Source organism: Mesoplodon mirus (genome assembly GCF_964341445.2).
Source record: "Mesoplodon mirus genome assembly, chromosome: X".
Classification (NCBI taxonomy): domain Eukaryota; kingdom Metazoa; phylum Chordata; class Mammalia; order Artiodactyla; family Ziphiidae; genus Mesoplodon; species Mesoplodon mirus.
In genome coordinates this window covers 113,570,307-113,591,205 of record NC_138981.1, presented here as the reverse complement: position 1 = coordinate 113,591,205, position 20,899 = coordinate 113,570,307, and the positions used below count along the sequence as shown (strand labels likewise).

General features: G+C 37.4%; 1 protein-coding gene across 7 annotated transcripts in view; it reads left to right on the top strand.

The window, feature by feature from the left end:
• The window catches only part of MBNL3 (muscleblind like splicing regulator 3), a 131,800-nt gene that overhangs the window by 71,172 nt on the left and 39,729 nt on the right, over positions 1-20,899 (top strand). Inside the window, exon 1 of one of the 7 annotated variants that reach the window (XM_082610867.1) lies at positions 19,525-19,602. The exons of the other annotated variants lie outside the window; for them this stretch is intronic. The gene's annotated coding sequence lies outside the window, so the exon portion shown is untranslated. Of the gene's footprint in view, positions 1-19,524; positions 19,603-20,899 lie in introns of those variants that run through there. 7 annotated transcript variants of the gene reach the window in all.

Below are 20,899 nucleotides of genomic sequence, written 5' to 3'. Positions count from 1 at the left end.
GTTCAGTAGGTGTTCTGTAGGAGTTGTTCCACGTGTAGATGAATTTCTGATGTATCTGTGGGGAGGAAGGTGATCTCCGCGTCTTACTCTTCCGCCATCTTCCTGCCTTCCCCTACAATATCAGTTTGTTTGTTTTTTAAGACAGAATGTAGACTTTGTAGAACTAAGCCAGACTGAAGCTCACCAATCAGAGCTCACTGACCGAGATAGATAGACTGAAAGAAAAAAGAATTCAAGAATTTTTGTAGGAGTGAGAAATTGTTGCCTTGCTGTACTTTACATCTGTGTATATTATTTAGATTTTAATACAGTGGTCATAGTCCTCAACTTAGAGGAGTCCTTTACTGAAATATAGCTTATTATCTATGTTATCAAAATACACTCGGCAGGGACCAATCAGAGGATAAATAAAGTCAGACAGAGAAAGTATAAGGTGAAAATCTCACCATCCAGGAGGAAAATGATGGCATTTTGAATTTTCTCAGTTAAAGTATATTTTGAACCTTTAACTTAAACATATTGCTACAAAACTAGGTTCACGTAATTTTCTTCCTGAGCAACTGATTGACCATTTCATATTTGTGAGCACATTTTATAAGGAAAGTTCTATTGCCAAGGTCATCAAACCTGAATATCATGTACATGAGTATAAATAAAATATGAGGACAGGTGAGATATTATGTAGAATAGAACATATATGATTGCAGAACGAAAAATGCACTGATTTTCATGTTTTATCCATGGTTATCCTTAAATTAAGCGTAAACGTACAAGTTAAAGCATAGGAGTAAAAAATGGTAATAGATTCCTGGTTTAATTAGTAAGATTTCCTATGATTCATTTTAGATTTTTTTTCAAAATATGTTAAAATGAATTAAGCTTAATAACTGTTTCAATTTCTTGATATTGTTTTATCCTCATCATGACCAATTTTACCTCATTAACATTTTTATTTATGGCTGCATTGGCTAACAGAGATGTAGTCCTTCATGTGATCATTTATTCAGAAAACATTTTATCATGATATCCTACTTAAGTAGTTACTTTTGCTTATTTCGTGGTTGCTAGTTTTTGTTGCAGACCATTCCAGTTCAGATGGTGATGGTTCTTTGCCTTCATAATAGTCACAATACTTAACGATATCCTATACTCACCTCATAATGAGGGAATGTTATGAAAATAAGGAGGGCAAGCTTGATGGCTAATTTTGCATTGTGCTGAAGTGCTGTGCCCATCACTCCATGAATGTTGAGTGTTCAGTGATGAAGTTTGCACCATCTTCAGATAGAGATCTAGATAGCACAGCCCATAGATTAATTTCCAGCTATGTAAAAGAGTCTCTCATCATGTTGATATGCAGCTGTTTTTTGACTCAATTGCCTAGTCGGCTTGGCACAATTTATTTCAGAATTTCTCTCCAAAGTATTGCTTAACCCATTTTGTGCCACTTTCTTGATATTACAGTTTGCAGTTGATCTAGGTTGGTATTTTTAGCGACTGTCCCTTGACTTTAACAAAAGATCATTACTGAAAATACCAACCTAGAATCTGTGATTGTTTTTATAGCCAATATTATCTTCATGTATTCTGCTTCAGCAATTTCATGTGTCTTAAACCTTCTCCTCCATACTTGAAGCACTGTGATATCTGCCACTTGTTATCTAGGAAGGATATAAATGCTGTCATTATTTAATTATGAAAGATCAACACCCATCACATCTGCCCACTGCACTCACCACCTTGGGTAGTTTTGTAACAAAAATCTCCTGGCAAGGGCCTTAGCAGCAGGCATAGTCAGAGGACAGCCATGTCAACCCATATACATTCCTAAAAGATGAGAACTGGGTGAGGAAAACACACAAAACAGCCCCATACTATGTCTTCAAACATCACATATGATTGCAAGCATAATAATACTTTGGCAAGTGAAACTGGTTTTATAGACATATGGATGTGAATCTATCCTTGTAGGTCAATTTGTGCTGAGTTACCAGTATATTCTGTACTAGTACCACTAGTCACAGCAGTTTTCACCAGTTTAAAATTTGATTATTTCTGAGTGAATATTTACCTCAACCCTGTTTGCTAAGGGAAAACTTACTGGGAGCAGAAGACTCCTAGCAACATAATCCCAAGGGTTGCTGAATTATGCAAGATTTAGAATCATTTATGAGCTTGATCAGAGGGGTCTGCCTGTATTGTAAAGATACATAGACAGCACCTGTCATCCTGAGACTCAAGGAAAATAACATTTTACTTAAGGATCTCTATCTTCTATTATTGACCTTAAAAAGGATGTATCTTTGACCGGTAAAAGTCAATGCTATTTTGGACATTTCAAAAATCTCTTTTGAAGGAAAAATTGAATTACAGTCAGTACCCAATGAAATACATATTGATAGCTTAGCCTCACTTGTTAAACTTTTTATTTTGAAATAATTTTAGGCTTACAGAAAAGTTGCAAATATAGTACAAGGAGTTCCTGCATACCCTTCACCCAGCTTCCTGTAATGTCAACAACTTACATACCATACATAGCACAGTTATCAAAACCAGGAAATAACTCTAGTTCAATACTATTAAGTAAACTAGAGACCTTATTTGAATTTCACCAATTTTCCCTCTAATGTCCTTTCTCTGCTCCAGGACCCCACATTGCATTTACTTGTCATGTTTATTTAGTCTCCTCCAATCTGTGACAGTTCCTCAGCCTTTCCTTGTCTTTCATGACCCTGACACTTTGGATGAGTACTGGTCAGTTATCTTGTAGAATGCCTCTCAATTCGGGTTTGTCAAATGCATTCTCATGATTTGACTGAGGTCATGCATTTTTGGCAAGAAAACCATAGAAATGATGTGCGTCATATTCGAGGGTACTTGATGTTGATGTATCTCCTCTCTCATGTTAACCTTAATCACCTGATAAAGATGGTGTCTGCTGGGTTTCTCTGCTGTAAAGTGATCAGTTTTCCTCTTGTGAAAATCGATAAATATCTTCTTCATTTATTCAACATCTCCTCAACATACCATTGATGGTAAGGGTCATCCCAATATCCAAGCTGTCAAAATGTGGAAGTGTCCATCTTAGAAGTGATGAGTAACACACTTCTCTACTAACTGTCAATCAAGAAAGGAAGGGAGGAGAAAATGGACCTAGAGATGAGGAAAGACTGAGAAACTGTCACAGATTGGAGGAGACTAAATAAACATGACAAGTAAATGCAATATGGGATCCTGGATTGGATACTGGAGCAGAGAGAGGACATTAGGGGAAAAACTGGTGAAACTCAAATAAGGTATCTAGTTTATTTAATGGTATTGTAGTAAAGATAATTTCCTGGTTTTGATAACTGTGCTATGTATGGTATGTAAGTTATTGACATTACAGGAATCTGAGTTAAGGGTCTCCAGGGGCGTTCTGTACTATTTTTGTAATTTCTCTGTAAGTCTAAAATTATTTCAATGTTAAATGCTTTAAAAAGAACTTTCTTAGTCTTGCACATGCATCTTCTGTCTTTTGATGCTCAGAAATACAGTGGAGTAGTATTGTTTTTTTTAAAAAATCTTTTAAATTTATTAATTAATTAATTAATTTATTTAATTTTTGGCTGCATTGGGTCTTTGTTGCTGTGTGCGGACTTTCCCTAGTTGCGGCGAGCGGGGGCTACTCTTGGTTGCGGTGCACGGGCTTCTCATTGCCGTGGCTTCTCTTGTTGCGGAGCATGGGCTTCAGTAGTTGTGGCTCGCAGGCTCTAGAGCGCAAGCTAAGTAGTTGTGGCGCATGGGCTTATTTGCTTCACAGCATATGGGATCTTCCCAGACCAGGGCTTGAACCTGTGTCCCCTGCATTGGTAGGCGGATTCTTAACCACTGTGCCACCAGGGAAGTCCTAATGTTTCTTTTAATTTTTCTTTCTTCTCTCTTTTAAACTTTGGGTGTGGTAATGGGAAAACTCTGAAATCCATGGAGTGGCTGGTCTTGGGACTAACCTCAACTAACTAGATGGGTTGGTTGATTTAAATAGTTAAGAAAGCACTCATACCCATAACAGCGCTTCACAAACCTAGCAAATAAAAAATTTTGAATGTAGAACATTCATTTCAGATTGTCACCATTTACAGATAGGAAACTGGAGATCCAGTGAGGGAGAGTCCCTTGTCCAACGTCACATAAGCAGTTATGAAAAGATCCTGAGAACTCCAGTGTTCTTCCAATCATTTCAGTCTTTTTTCCTGTGGTGAAGAAGGAGATGGAGAAAACATCATTTCGGCTTATTGTGTTTTGTTTTTGATCTTTGCAGGATTCGTTTAATTCTAAGAGAAGAAACATACTGCTCAAAAATATGGAATGCGTCATGAATTTTCGTGTCATCCGTGTGCGGGAGCCATGCTAGTCTTCTCTGTATCTTTCCAATTTTAGAATATGTGCTGTCGAAGCAAGCACTGGGCTATTGTTTTACTAAACCAAAAGCATCCAGTGCTTATCACGTCAGACTGTCCCATCCCACGTGACATTGGGATGCCCTGTTTTCAACCTTTTGTGTTTCTCCTTCACTTTCTGTTACTTCAAAAGGGGGGAAAAGTCAACTTTCCCTTTCCTAATCTCTCCCTCATTTATTGTTTCATGACATTGTGTTTAGATGAAGACTTTAATTAAGGTTTCATATTTAGTTCTCTGATAGTCATTTGGGCTATTAATTTTGAAAAGGAGGAAGAGAGGCAGGGTGTTTTTATTTTTAGACCACATTATCTAACTTAATGATACTAAGCTTTGTTTAATCACCAAGAGTCAGAACACTGAGCTGTCTCTACTCCCTCATCCATCCTTTTCTCCAAACCCTGCATTGCTGAGTTAGCTAGCCAGAGTCGGGGATTGTAACGGGCTGTGGATCATGTATATCTTCACTGCATGAAACTCTTTGATGTCTGATGCTGATATAGGTATACTCATTAGTACAAAGTCCTGGCCAGCTAGGGAGGTACCTGTCACAGATTAACTGAAAATATTGCAGTAGCAGCTCAGCCTTGTTATGGGTCAAATACAGTTTTGTAAAAGAATTTGGAATCTAATCCAATGAATTTAAAATGTTGTTTTATGGAAGCATAGCTCAAGATCATTTCTCTCTCCTCCTTGCAGCCAAGGCTGCAATTGACTACCTGGTAAGAAAGGACTTGTGATGTGGCCAGGGATGTATTCTTCAACCACAGTTTGGTACCATTAAGATGGACCCTTTGTCACAGGAACCCCATTTAGTACGAGAGGTCTAAATATCTGAAGTTTGAGAACTGTCTACTATATGTCAACTCTTTTGTGTGGAAGAAGCTCTTTACATGTTAGGGAAATAGATGTCTGATCTTACTTGATCATATAATAATTCTCTCATGTCACATAGCTGTATGAAGTCATTATAAATATTGTTTTTTTCTTCACGTTTTTGTGAAATGTGGATACAAGATACTTCTGTGCATCTGGAAATAGCAATTAGTTCTTCTAGGAACATGACTTTATTCATAGAACATCATTTACTCACTGCTGTTTTTGCCCTTACAGATTAGGTTTCTGATTGTAAAGTCCCCAAGTTTGCCTTGTTTTCCTCTATCTCAGCCAGCCACTTGATTGTTGACCTACAGGGGTATATATTCCAGAGGAATTTTAGCCATCTGTTGTTTCCTCATTATCTCTAAACAATCTTCTTTTTTTTTCTGTATTTCCTCCACTGTGTAATCAGTCTTTGGTTTCTTAAATTCATGGTTTTTTTTTGTTTTGTTTTGTTTTTTTTTGTGGTACGTGGGCCTCTCACTGTTGTGGCCTCTCCCATTGTGGAGCACAGGCTCCGGACGCGCAGGCTCAGCGGCCATGGCTCACGGGCCCAGCCGCTCCGTGGCATGTGGGATCTTCCCGGACTGGGGCACGAACCCGTGTCCCCTGCATTGGCAGGCGGACTCTGAACCACTGCGCCACCAGGGAAGTCCCAAATTTATGGGTTTTGTTGCTGTTGCTGTCTAATCCAGATTTGCAACCCTGCTTAGGTTTTCAGTGTTTTTTTTTTTTCTGTGCCTTCAGTTCTCACCACAGGGTCAAGTTTTACTGCTAGACGTAATGAGAAGTTTAACTCATGCTTTTTCCTGTCTTTCTTGATACTGTTTTCTTAAAAGTCAGTAAACGATTCCATTTGGTCTACGACCTTTTGTTTTGTAAATCATCTCCACTATTTGGACTTAACCATGTTGTCTAGAGTTGGAGTAAATTATTTTTCCAGTATTATTCCTGATGAGCTTGTATAATATGGCTTAGTGTCATGTCAAACTCTGTTACTTACTGAAGTAGATGTGACAATACGATCCATCGGTTTTTGCGGCTGTTGCTTGGTCATAGGCATGTCAATGTATGCTTTCAATTGGACTTTTTTTTCTATTGTAAATGGACATATTTTTTGTTGCTTTTGAAACTCAGATTTTTATTTACCCACTGGGAATTTGTAGAAAAGAGATTAGCCTTTTGTTCCTACACATGTTCTTGTGGGTAGACAGTGAAGGCAGTTTCCACACTGAAAACCATCCAACAGCTTGAAAACATAGTCACAGTGATATAACTGTGTTAAATATGGCAAATTTCCTGAACTAAGTAAGAGATGTCCTATGTGTCAGCCATGATTTGCCAGCTAACTAGGTAGTACTAAGGTTCTAATTTCTGTCTCTAGGATGCAGAAATGCAAACAGAAAACCTTTTTCTCTGTGACTTTAAACTCTTAACCCATCTTTTATATGTGTCTAGGTACATTGAGTAGGCAGCATGATAGTATCAGTCGTCTCTTATTCCATTCCAAATAAATTTTGGAGACTATATTTTTAAGATGACATTGTTTTAAGATCACCTTGTCATATTGCCTAAAAAAATTGTTCATCCTATTTATGAAAAAATAGTAACCCTGAAGTATCCGTTTGAGAACGTTGAATATGTTTAAGAACTCTGTGTGGTTTTAAAACATTTGCTAAATACCTATCCCAGAAGTTGTTTTTCTGTTGTTAATGTTTATATTTATCACACACTTTATTCAATGAACTTAAATCTTTTCCAACTTTTATAAAACATAATCTCTAGAGGTGTTTTTTTTTTTGCCATTTCCTGGTTATTTTGCTTTTTCTATTAGCTGGGAAAGCATTCTATATAGAAACAAATTCAATCTTAACTTACTTCCAAGTAACTGAAAAAAAAATTTTAATTGTCCATTTTTATTCTGCTAGTACCCCACTAGAGGAAGGATTTTTTCCAGCTTTAGTGAGATTTAATTGACATATAACATTGTGTACGTTTAAGGTGTACAACGTGATGATTTGATACAAGTATATATTGGGAAATGATGACCACAGTAAGGTTAGTTAACACCTCTATCACCTCACATAATTACTCTTTTTGTGGTAAGAACAATTTAAGACTTACTGTCTTAAGCAACTGTCAAGTATATAATACAGTTTTGTTCACTATAGTCACGATGCTGTATCTTAGATTACCATAACATATTCACCTTATAACTGGAAGTTTGTACCCTTTGACCACATCTCCCCATTTTCCCCACCCCCAGTCCCTGGTAACCTCCATTCTACTGTGTTTCTATGAGTTTAGCTTTTTTAGATTCCTCATATCAGTGAAATTGTACAGTATTTGTCTTTCTGTGTCTGGCCTTCAGGGTACATGCATATTGCCAGAAAAGGCAGGATTTCCTTCTTTCTCATGGCTGAATAATATTCCATTGTATATATTTTGGAATATTGTCTTATTTTTCATAGAGGCCTTAGAGGTAGTCTTGATAAATGCCTCTTTCTTGGGTGAACAACAGATGGAACCATGGAAATGCTTGATGTGAAGCATGGTATCAGCAAGTGGCATAAACGTAGAAAATGCTGACTTGTAATAACAGCTCTAACCAAGGCTCCTTGTGTGGCCTTGAGGAAGTCATGAGAATCCTACCTACCTCTGTTTCTCTTCATACAAGAGCAAGCAGCAGTACTCAATTTGCAGGACTATTGCTTGTGGTTTACTACAAGGACTTTATAAATGTCAGGGGTCATTTAATGCTGAAAGTCCTGTTAAATCCATTAAGAGTTCTGTCTATATACATTCAATTCCCCAAAGAAATGATTCATTCAACAAACATTTATTGAAAACTATTACTCGTTAGGCACAGGGCTGAGTACTGCACAGAATACAAAGTTATGGAAGATAGGGTCCCTGCCTGACCTTTTACTATGAAGCTGCTTGTGTTATGTGCCATAAGCCAGGTACAAACGAACCACTAAAAGAGTCCAAGGGGGGAGGGAGGGCTGGGATTACATCCAGCTGTGGTGGTTAAAGAAGTAGTCATGGGAGAAGTACCGTGTGAGATATTCTTGGAAGGAGAGACAGGAAGACATTCCAGGCAGAAAGGATAACCTAAGCAAAGACAGAGGGGAAAAAACTGTAGTGTGGATTTGGGGAGTTGAGTGTTAAGTCAGCCTGGCTGAAGCATAGAGCTTGTGTTGGTAGAGGAGTAGCCTTAAAAGGAAGTGAGGAGCTTGAACTTGATTTTGTAGCTCTGAGGAATCTGACAATTTTGAGTAGAGAAATGGCATCATCAGCCTATGCAAGATGAATGGATAGAGCAAAAGAGACTGGCCACAGGGGGACCTCTTAGAAAGCTGCTGTTGAAGCTTAGAAAGCTTCATATTGAAGGTATGAAATGATAAGAATTTGAATTAGGGGTGGCAGTGGGAAGGAGAAGCCAGTGATGGAGTTGAGATGCTGCTCAAGTCAACATGGTTAAGTAAGAGGGGGTTGGTTGAAATACTACTTCCACCTACTGCTATTGTGTTCACCTTAATACCCAATTTCATTGAATTTGAAATGAAGATTTGTCATACTTTTTTTTGGTTTCACATTAGATGGTGTCTTGTTCACCACCACAGCTTCTGTGCCTAGCACACATAGTACATATTGGGAGCTTGAAAAGTGTTCACTGAATGAAACATGAGCTTGTTGAATCGCTTTGACAGAGGGAGAACCAATATGGGCTCCCCTGCAAGGTGCCTAGTCATCTCTCCACCTGCATCTGTACTTCTACTCCCAGTTCAGTTTTTACCTAAATATGAATGAAAATTGTATACACCCATGTGCCAACTTTCCTCACTCAACCACATTTTAACCTAGATTTCATGGCCTACAGATTGCTGATTTTTGTGAATTTAATTCTGTCCCTTAGCATTATAGAAATGTTCATTGGCCAAACGCGTTGGATACTCTCCAAATTTAGCATTTGAGTGTTTTTACCCTCTGTGGATTTTTTAAAAATTTACTGAATGGCCACTGTTACATATTATTTTAAAGTAATTAGTGTGATAATCTAGTAATATTCAAGCATCATTTTCTGCCTTAAAATGTTTGAAATTGAATTTTACAGCAAGTGGCTAGCTTGCAAATAAAGGTATTCTTGGAAGCATGATTAGCACTAATAAGGTCATCCTGAGTCAAGTACCAGGTCATAATCTGCAGAAAAGGGTTTTGTGTAAAAGGTGACTGCCTAATTCAATAAAAAAATATATTTAAAGTTTAATCAATAACGATTGCTTCGAATGTACAGTGATATTTAAAAAGTCTGAAGAGTTTGAGCATAGAAAGGCAAAGAAAAATTCTTAGAGAGAGAGCCTGTGCATTGACCTTTTAAAATAAACTTACCTAGCAATCTGCTTTTTAAAAGAAATGGGAAAGTGATAAGAAATGGGAAACTAATTTCAAGATGGAATTTTAAAAAAGGATTTCTAGGCTTATGAGCTGTACCTTGGTATTTGTGCAGTCAGCTCAATCTCTTATACCTTCTCCATCTTCATCTGCATTTGGCATAGTGATTTCTGTTTTTCAGGACAGACATCCTGAGGCCTTGGGTGCAATCCTTAGTAATCGAGATGTGATTCAGGTTTGGGCAACTGACTGTACTTCAAAAATAAGAAAAGTACCTGGACCATTTTAGAAAAATGTTTCAACAGAGAAGGAAACTTAAAATGGTTTTAAGTATTTAGCAGCATTCAGCTGATGTCATTAATAGTTTACAATAATATCCATAATTGTGACTTGCATATTTTAATAGGCAACTGACAGCTAAGACCAAAACCAAGACCCTCTTTCACTCTTCCCAAATTCTCAAGGCCTCACTCCGGTGGCACATGACATTTATTCCATCTACGAAATATTACTGATAAAATGTATTTAATCATATTTCACTATTCCTCCCCCAAATCTCCTATTCTCCCACTAGAGAAACACTTAAGGAAAAAAATGACATTACTTCCATGCCGGAGATTGTAGAGAAAAAATAAGAAATTCGGAGACACCTATTTGAGAAAAGCTTTTCATTCTGAAATACTTCATCTCCAATAATAATGTATTTGAAGCAAAACCAGAATGAAAGTGTAATGAATAGAATAACATACTAATGAAGGGGGGGTGGTGATAGAGAAAGTGAGACTGCCAGAGAGAGAATTATTTGTGCCATTTTTATCACACATTATAAACTCCTTGGCTTTCCTTGAAGCAAAAATGAAGAGCTGTGACTAATTATGGCTCAGAGACGTCTCATTCTCCCCATCAAATTTCTCCTCCTCCTCAGTAGCACCTCTAGACCCCTAGTTTAGTCACCTTTGATTTCTACCCCACTGTTTTCCTTTGATTTCTATCCCATAATGTCAAGTGCTAGAGCCCCTCTCAGCAACAGTCCTCAGGCCTCTGCAGTTGCAGAAGAGATAAGATAGGCAAACTCCTTGTGGGCAGGTTCCCTGCCCTATTCATTGTCTTCCATTAGTATCCAGCAGTCTTTTTTACAGAGAGGTGCTTATTAACCAGTGTACTTTCTTTTATCAAGTAATAAGAACAGTGTAGTTCAATGCATTTTCCTCTTTACAGTGGTTGCCAGAAAGCTCAGAGCTACATTTAGGGCCCAGCTGAAGTGATTAACCTTATCTAGATTTTTGAAGTTTTTGATGTAATTATCACCACCTTCCCCATTATATCACTCTTACTCTTTAGGCCCATGATAATGGTGTTTTTGGAAGTGTGTCTTTCTTGTAAGTTGTTTCCAAGCCCTTGTGGAAGAATGTAGTTGTATACCTAGTGAGAGGGCAAGGGAAGGGGCTAATTCTATTTCTGAATTTCTTATTTACAGCTTATTAAGCTATTTGAGTGTTTTTCATTTAGATGTGTCAATGTATTGCAAGCATTATGGTATTGCAAACTGGGGGCTTCAGATTTAAATAGGCTGCCAGTGATACTCAGAAGTAAACCGAGTACTGCTGAGACTATTCTTAATCAGAAAGGAAATGATGACAAATACTTGGAACTCCTTAGCCAGGTATTTATTTTCTTCACAATGAAAAGGACAAAGTGTTGTATGGGATGTCCTGTTTCCTTACTGCATCACTGCAGGGTACAACGGATGAACTTTGTATTTGGTTCTTGCTTTGAGGTTTGGGAGTCTATCAATACTTCACCTTTTAGTTATCCATGTTGAAATGCTGTGGTCAACATTGGGTTGTTTGCTTATTTGATGTGAAAAGTATTTCCCTCCTTTGAGCTTGTTTTTTTTCCAGACATCTTTTTTGGGGGTGAGGAGAAGAGGTAGTACTTTCAAATGAGTGTGGTTTCTGCAGTGAGTAAAGGTATTAATTTATTAGAGAGCCGAGGAGAGTTTACTAGAAAATCCTTTATCTGCTTAAATTTGGGTATGTAGCAAACATTTTGAAAAACACTCTGGGGAGATTTGTAGAGCAAATGTAGGCAACATGTAATACAGAGCTCTTATATACTTACCTTTATAACTAATAGCACTACTTTGTAAACAGAAAATGAATGTGTTTTCTAGGAGTAGTAGAATAGAATCTTGAGAGGTCCAATCCTTTTTTTGTGTGTGACCTGGACTGGCCTTCTTTTATACGACTGCTAACATCATTACTGAGGTCAGAGATGTGGAATTAAGATATCAAAACCCCGTGTATATGACCTTTTAGAAACTGATTATCAGCGACATAAGAAAATGCTTAGTAAATAGCTAAATCTATTGTTTGATAAGACAGCCATTCCCACAGTGTTGGGAAAGTGTTGTTGGCTAACTAGCAGCACCAGCTTCACCTGGGAACTTGTTAGAAATGTAAATTCTTGGGCCCTACCCAGAACTGCTGAATCAGAAACTTTGAAGGTGGATCTGACAGTCTGTGTGTTAAAAAGCCCTCCTGGTGATTCTGATGAACACTCAAGTTTGAGGACCACTGGTTTAGAGAAATCCCTAACAGTCGAAGAGAGTATCAACTAAAGATAATGTTTCTCAGTTTCAGAACTCTCAGCACTCTGTATTACTCCCTCAATGCTTTTTCCTTTTTTTCCACTTTTGTTCAAATGGTGTCATTCTTGGCTTATTGTTTATACTCAGACCTGGTGGAAAGAAAATGACATCTGTTCAGGAAGACTTATATATCTTTGGGAAACTTATTTTATTTCTCTCCCTAGGGAGCACCACAGTGCTTATTAGCTAAGGCTCTGAGACGTACTGCACAAAAGAGCAGTACGTTACACTTACAGTTCTGTTACACTCAACATTTCTCAAAATTCTTTTACCACAGAGCCCTATTTTTGTGGAGCACATAGAAACTTCCCATGGAACATCTCATCACAGGTAGCTGGACAATAATAACATTGGTGTGTAAATGTGTGGAACCAAGAAGAAAAAGATTATTTTAATCATTTGTCTCTTGTAACCCTTTGGAAGGATTAGTGACTTTTTTATACCCCAAAAGGTCTATTGTAGGTGTTACTAGCTGCCACAAGTGGACTTTCAAAGTTTTATATGCAGCAAGTGTGGGGACAGAAAGGGCTTATATATGTATATAACATATATAATATATATTTGTATATAATATATATTTATTATTCTTTACAATAGAAATATATTCAATATAATATTCAGTACAATAAGAATATTCAATATATAAGTATATATGTTCCAACGTGTTTCACATTTATATGAGTCAATCTTGGCTTCTAAGCAGTTGGGCCTGTTGAGATGAAAAATAAGAAAAATGAAAAACTGTTCAAATAGTTAGAAAAAGTTTTATAATGAGATTCATTATTATTTTACCAACTTATATAAATAATATTCAAAATCCCTTTGCTATAATTAATTACTTGTTAGTATTTTAAGCACCATTAACATCTTCTCTTATAGCCTAAAGCTTGTTTTGATTTATCCTCCTAACTTACCAGGAAAAAAATGACTTGCTTGATTTCTTTATATCCTTTTAATATGTGTTGTAAATAAAATATAACAGCAGTTTTGGCAAAGTTAAAATATAAAAAGTACCAACCAAAAAATGTGACACTCCCAACTTTTTCATATGATAGAGATTACTTTGAATGTTTTATTCATTATGACTCTAAAGTGAATTTTCATTATGTGAGATCTTAAAGAAGCTTGTGATGGCAGAGAAGTGCCTCTTGACTAGGTAAACTGGGCACTGGCTTATTGCCAGTTGTAAAGGGAGCAATAATTCCTTTCTCTTTTCAGTTATTTGCAAGGATAAGATTAAAGCTTGGATCTGCTTCTTTATCCTCTGCTCTTTCACCTACCATTCCCACTGAGCTCTGGGAGCAGTGGCCTTGGTTTTCTAACATTGTATATAAATTCCCTCTCTAGGCACATGATAATTTATATTACTCACAAAATCAAGGATTCCTCATATAATAATGCATTATCTTCTGTGGGGAGGTAAAATGGTAAAACATAGTTTGTAATCTATTGAATTTTTTATACTTAATTCACAGCAACAATTTTAGTTCTAACTAACTAATAAGGAAAATAAATGTTTTTTTTTTTTACTGATTTTACTTCCAAAGCATACTAAATTTCACTTTTTCCCTTTATTCTTTCAAAGTACTTATGAAGTATCTAGGGGCAGGAATTATTCCTAGAAAAACTGATTAACAGAATTGGAAAATAATTTAGCCATGATCTAAAGGTAATTAGAATCCAGGACACTTAAATCCCAGTTTAGCCCTCTTCCTAATAAAACACTGCATTCATATTTAGTAAAATACTGCATTCATATTAAAAATTTAGATTTATTCCTGCTTTGTCTTGGAATAAATGTGTTAGAAGTCAGAGTATGAACTGCCTGCAACCTGATTCCAAACAGCTGATTCATTTCAACATTGGATTTATTTATCATTATTATTTTCCCCATCAAATTGTCTTCAGAAGTATAAGTACCTTTTGGATTCTACACGTTCAATTGTCCAGTCACTTATATAAGATTTAGGTTCCCTACTACATCATCAGCAAATACCTAGAATATTTTGTCTTTTAAAGGCTGTGGAAAAACCTAAATGCTAAGTTACAGTGAATAGAATTGATATGTTTACATCATGTTTATATGTTTACCTGATGCATTTACATGTTGATTTGCATTTGAAGTCTTTAGTCTTATTTTGTGAATAATGTTTACTTAACCAAAAATAAATTGACAGTATAGAAAAGAAAATAAGTAAACATAACTTGCTCACAGGCAGAGTTGAAGCATTGAAAAAGTCAAATCCTAGTTCCCAGGCCCACAAATCATCACCCCATGTTGCACCATCTCAAAGTTTATACATTCTCTGGTCATTTAAGTCAAATCCCCACTAAAACTGAGCTTTTGGTGGCATAGTCTTTTGAGAGGTGGTATGTGTGGTGTGTGTGAATCCTTATTTGTCTGTGTTCTTTGTGGAATGAAATGCTTCAGAAGAACACTTTGTACTTCTTTGTGATAAGGTTGACCTTTTGTCATTGTTTGGGATTTTCTCTGCTTTGTCATAGTGTTGAACCTACAGCACCTAGACATTTATGGTCTGAGTAAACCTGCTTCTAAATGGCACTGCCGTGGTGGTTTTTTTTTTTTTTTTTTAAGATTCTTCGTTTAGAGTGGTAATAATAATAGTCACAAAAGGCACACAACCGACCCTTTCATTGGGCCCCACTTCCATCTGTTCTCTATGTCCATGGGGTCTTGCAGGACTGTTACTTTTGTCAGGCCATGGTCATTTGTGCTTAAGCTCTCATAACCCGACTCCCAATTCCAGGACACTGCTTCCCCCAGACCAACTGGCAAAATTCTATCATGCAGACATTTGATAAAAAGCTGTGCTAAGAGATGAGATATATGTACTAATTGTTCTGCTTTGGTTAGGATGAAAGACTTCATAATCCGTTTAAAGCACTTTGAACAGTGCCCAGCACATAGTAAATACACAGTAAAGTTATTCAGGTGGATGTGGTGTAAAAAACATTGGACACTCAGTTATCTTGTCTTATTCGTTTTCAAGTCACCTAAGATCCCCAGGTACTTAACAAAACAGCCCACTTGGCACACATTTATCTATTAAATAGTTTCTGGACATACCTAACGGCCAGTTGGTATGCAATCTTTATTATAATCTTAGAAGGAAAATAGTGACCCAACCATTAGAAATATTTGAACGAGCTCATTCCTCAGTTTAGCACACCATGGTGTTGTGAGGCATTAGTGTACTGGTTAGGAATGTGAGCTGCAGACTCAGACCACCTGGGTTCAAATCACAGCTCTGCGACATTTGTTCTGTTACCTTGAGCGTGTCTCTTCACCTCTCTGTGCCTCAGTTCTTCAGTAAAACACTGACTTCCTAGGGTTATATTGTGAAGACTGTATGAGGTAATGCACGTAAAGCACTTTGAACAGTGTCTGGCACATGGTAAATATACTTACTATAAAGTCAGTTGTTATTATTATCCAGGTGGTCATGATGTGAAAAATAAATGCAAACCTGACCACAGCGTTCAATAAATCCCTCAAATGAGTTGTGTCATTATGACTACTTTCATGATATTAATGGAAAATATAATTTTACAAGGGCCTCAACGTGGTCTCTAAATGTGTGTCAACAATCATCACATGCCAAGTTACATGAGCTGATAAACCTGTAGATACAATTATTCTGTAGCCCGCTCATAAATGGTCAGAATTAGTTCACATCTGAAGGGTCATTTGACCTTATACACTAGAGTCTGTAAAACATGAAACAAAACAAAAACAGTTAAATGCTCCAGTTATCTTTAGTAGAAAAATAACTGTGAAATATTGGCACACTGATGTTTTACATGGCCTAGTTTATTTCGCTGTATCACTTGATCAAATATTTTTCCAGAATGGAACTTGATTTACCTTGTATAAGAGACACATAAACTAGGCTCTTTTTTTTTTCAGAAAGACATGTTTTCTGAAGTTTTCTAATTTTATTCTGATATTCAGGGAAGGCACAATGAAGCTAGGGATTTGTTTTATTTTTCCTATTTTTCCCCTCACCAGAATAAGGATTCCACTAATTAAAAGGCAGTGACTAGACCTTAGAAACCTTGTTGTGCTTAATATAGAGGGTTTAAAAGAAACACTGAATCCTTACAAGTGCACTGTTCGCCCACTAACTCTTCTAGCTGCTTAAACTGACTTGCGGAGAACAATTAATAGATTTTTAAAACTAATTAACTTTCGCTGTCCTTTGCTTTACTTTGTTTTAGATATGGAGATAGGCATTCTTTGGCAGGGGTCATATTTCAACTTCTTCTCTGTAAAGATATGAGACATTTATGGTTGAGGGATTGATTTATTTTAAAACGTAAAACTTCCATTTATCATTTTATCTTCTTTAAACAACCCCATTTCTAGTTACATTGTTTGTGGATGGCCTTGTTTAGTTCTTTAAATACCAGGAACAGTTTCATCATCATCAAATATTAACTGCTCACTGAAAGCAGAAGGTGAGTTTAACAAGGTTGCTATATTTACTTAGTAAGACTGAGAGAGGATCATTTTTAAACATATTTTTTAAAAAGTAGTCTGGGTAGTTTCATCTAGAACATTGTCAGTTTTGTTCACATCTCTGAAATACATTTTGGATGAAACTTAATATATTTGGTAAATAATCAGGCCAGGCAGAATAGATCTTTATTTTTAAAAGAGAAAGAATTTATATCAATAAATTGCTTGCTTTTATGTCAGAACAAAAACAAACAGCAACTTGGCTAAAAAAAAACCCACTTTATTTAAATACACAGTGCATTTGGAGTTTGGAGTTTTCTTTGGAGATTTGTCTGATACTCTAAAATGCCTACAGTTTTAATAACAAGTTAGCATAAAGGTTTCAGTAAGGCTTTTGGTGATAAAAAATATATTTATCATTAACAAAATGTAGAGCTAGTCCATGCCTCAAAGCATTTTAATGCAGTCCATGTCACCAAGTAAACCTTTCTGCTTGGAAATTGCATATTTGGTATTAGTTTGCTAGTTGGGTAGGGTTGTGAGAAAAATGCTTATTTTAAAGTGGATACATTTGGCTCTGGCATTTGAAACACGATTTCTACTTATGAATGTAGCAAGACCCTGTAAACAACCATTTGGTATCATGCTTTTAAATTTCTTTATCTGAAAGAAAACTTATGTCTAGCAAAAAAAAAAAAAAGAAAAGGACTGATTTTTATCTCTGTGCCTCTAATTTCAAAAATGCAGAGGTAAATCAATAACTGTATCTGCCCTTTATATAACCTCTGGGTGGAGGGGTTCATGGCTGGTTCTAGAGACGTAATTATTTAATTTATTTTAGCAGCATACTGAGCGTTGCAAAGATAAATTGTTACATCTGAACAATAATCAGTGCCTTTCTCACCTTTTACTCCCCTTAAGTTTGCAAGATATTTGTCTACATTTAATTCTTCTTTGAAATTTTTTTTACTTGGAGACAGGAAATTAATTTAGTTTGCATTCCAGGTGGAAACCTGCAAGGTTTAATTTAAGTTTAGTGCGCAGCTAAGACCTTTAGGAATTGGAGGGATTGCCAAATACATTCCTACTTCCCAAGTTTTAGTGCTGTTAAAACTCACTTGAGACCCTTAAGTCATGGAAAACCTAAGGTAACTGGCATGGTTTCAAGGGATAGAAGTCACAGTGTAGGAAAGCCAGTTAGACAGAGAAGGCTTGAAGTTGTGATTTCAGAAGTTACCTGACTGAAGCATTCAAACAAAAGAAAGCCCCAGCAGCCATTTGGAAAGCTCTGGCAGAACTTACAACTTTGGCAAGGAGTGCTGGGAAGCTGACTGTGGGATCTTTCTTTGTAGCCATCATAGGAAAAATCTACATCTTGTTAGCTGTGCGGAGATTGAGCATGGGCAGGAATGTTCAGTGTCATTTCAACGGACGATCCGGTTCCTTGGAGTTCACTGTATGCCGTGGGGCTTGCTTTGAGCTTTAGTAGGAGGGAGTTGAATTAATCAGTATTTTCATAACGATTCTCTAACGAGATATGTTAAAAGGTATTTTTATGGAAAAAAAAGAGGCATGGTTTCTGCGATTGAACTGTGTTTCAGTTAACAAAAGTCAGCAGGTTTCTTTACTCTAGGACATGTGAGAGGGAACCTTTACTATGCTCCGGTGGACTGTTAATCTCCAAGAGGGGAATAGAGGGTACCATTCCTTACAAGTATTTCACCAGGAAGCTCAGTTTCTGAGGCTCCTCTCTTGGGAATAGTGGTCTGTGGTACACAGAGTGAAGGATCTCTAAGAGCCTTTCCAGCCTTAGTATTTAATGTTTCTATGACACGTTGTCTATAACATATAAGCTTCCCCAGTGAAGTACAATTTCATTCTCTCTGACCTTACTAATTCTGACTCTTTGATAATTCCAACAAAGGAGACTGCAACCTTAATAAAAAAATTAATTCAGGATTGTGTCTAGTAACTGATTCCTAAATGTTCACCATTGCCACTTTTGTGATATACCTGTTCTGTCATGTGGGGCTGTCATGGATTGCCATTTTTGCTGAATATATTATTTTGTTCATTAGAATTAACCATGCCCCTCTACATCTCCCTCTCTTTTAATATGAGTAATCAAGGGTTGACTGAAAAAGACATCTATGCAAATAATGGCTATTCATGCCATTTTTTTGCAGGTTTTGAATATGTATCTGCATCGATCTTATGTGTGCATGTAGAAACAATACTTAAGCAGATGTTTTCCTGGGCTTTAATGGATGACTTTTGCTTGAATTTAAGTATACCACCGACAGGACTGAAGAAATTAAGGTTAACCTGCCCTCCTCTCCCTCCCCCCACTAACAAAAACCTTAAAAACATAAAAGCCTCATCTTCCTGTAATAATTCTTATGTTCAAATAATGTATACGAATTTAGAGTCAGGAGTTCCGGCAATGGTGGTCACTCACCACGCCCTCCCCCATCTCAGTTTAAAGGAGGAGCTCCGGCAGGCAGGCATCAAAGTCATTTGAATATACAGTTGCGCCACGGTGATTGGGAAAGTGGACTGGCTGACTGCGTAGGGAGCCGTGCGGAGCTTTTGGTGGGAGGAGCCAGGGAATAAAAAATTGCTTTCTCCAACAGTCAACTTCCTTAAATTCCTTGCAGCTGGTCAGGTAAGCTGGGGCTGTGCCTTCTGCTTTGCTCCGGGCAACTGAAGGCCTAGTAGAGCCTGGGCTGATTCCATAGAGGGGGCTGCTTATGACCTTAAGGTAACGGGAAGAAAATGGGTTTTTGAGGATTTGACTTTATTTAGCTCAACTCACAAGGGTGGAGAATAGATAGGGAGAGGGTTGCCGGATAATATTTTGTATGGGGCATACTTTTCCTAAAAAATTAGTCCTTGTTCATTTGAAATTCAAATTTGATTGGGAGTCCTGCGTTTTCATTCGATAAATCTGGCAACCCTAGATAGGAGCCCAGGCAGAAACCCTAGCTGGGAAGAAAGGGTGCAAGCAGCCGGCATCCTTTTTGTCCTGGTTCCAAATCGCTGTGGTTAGTGACTGGACGGGGTGTCCGGAGAAGGAAGCCGCGGGAACCCTGAGAGCCAGAGATTTGACTGCCTAAGGGCCAAGGGAGAGACCCCTTTATGTTGTTTTGTAACAAAGCCTATGTAGTAAGTAGCTTCTTGAAGTTGCATGATTTTGTGTATTTGATTTCTTGGAGTAACAAATTCAATGTCATTTTTTTCCTTTTTTTCTGTATTTTATGACATTTTACGTTGGCAGCCCTCAGCTACTTTAAAGACAGCGTCCGTGAATACTTAGCATCGGAAATGCCTTCTGACTTTTGGTAACTCGGCACCAGTGTGCTTCAGTTGTCTTTGGGTTTTAATTTGACTCTGGTTGGCTGTTTTGTAAACAGAGATCATACATTCCTGAGGAGCATATTACTGAACAGATATCCAGTTAATATTTTTCTCAAGCAGTTGAAGGTATTTGATTTGACTAGAGGGGAAAAATTGGGGGGTAGACAGGAAGCAGATCCGGGGTATTGGGGAGGCAGGCTTGGTTTCACTATGACCAGCAACTATGATTTTTGGTGTTATTTGTTCTTCAAAAAAATTTCAAGCTAATGATTATTTGAAAATGTTTAATGTGAATGCAGCTGAACATGGGTCTTAAAGCACAGCGGGGACATTTTTCTTCTAAGAAGTCAGCATATGCAATAGAGATGCACAAGAAGGCTCCACTCAATGTGATTATCCTGAAGCCTTGTATTCCACCTTTGTCTCAGTAGCTTCAGCGAATTTGACTTGCAGCTGGTTAGAGAAATGCAGGGTGGGGATGGAGCAGTTGGAGAAGGCAGTTTATTCTAAGCTGACCCTAGAAATGCAGTGCTCCCCTTGGGCAGGCCCAGGTGCTGATTAAATATGAATCTGCTGCAGGTTCCTTTATTCTGCTCTGTGGGCCCCTATATCCTGGGGGTTCTTGTGACCACATACCCCTGGGAATTAGACCAGGGTTTGTGTCTGTGCCTCATGGGTTCCTAACATTTCTGATTCAGTTA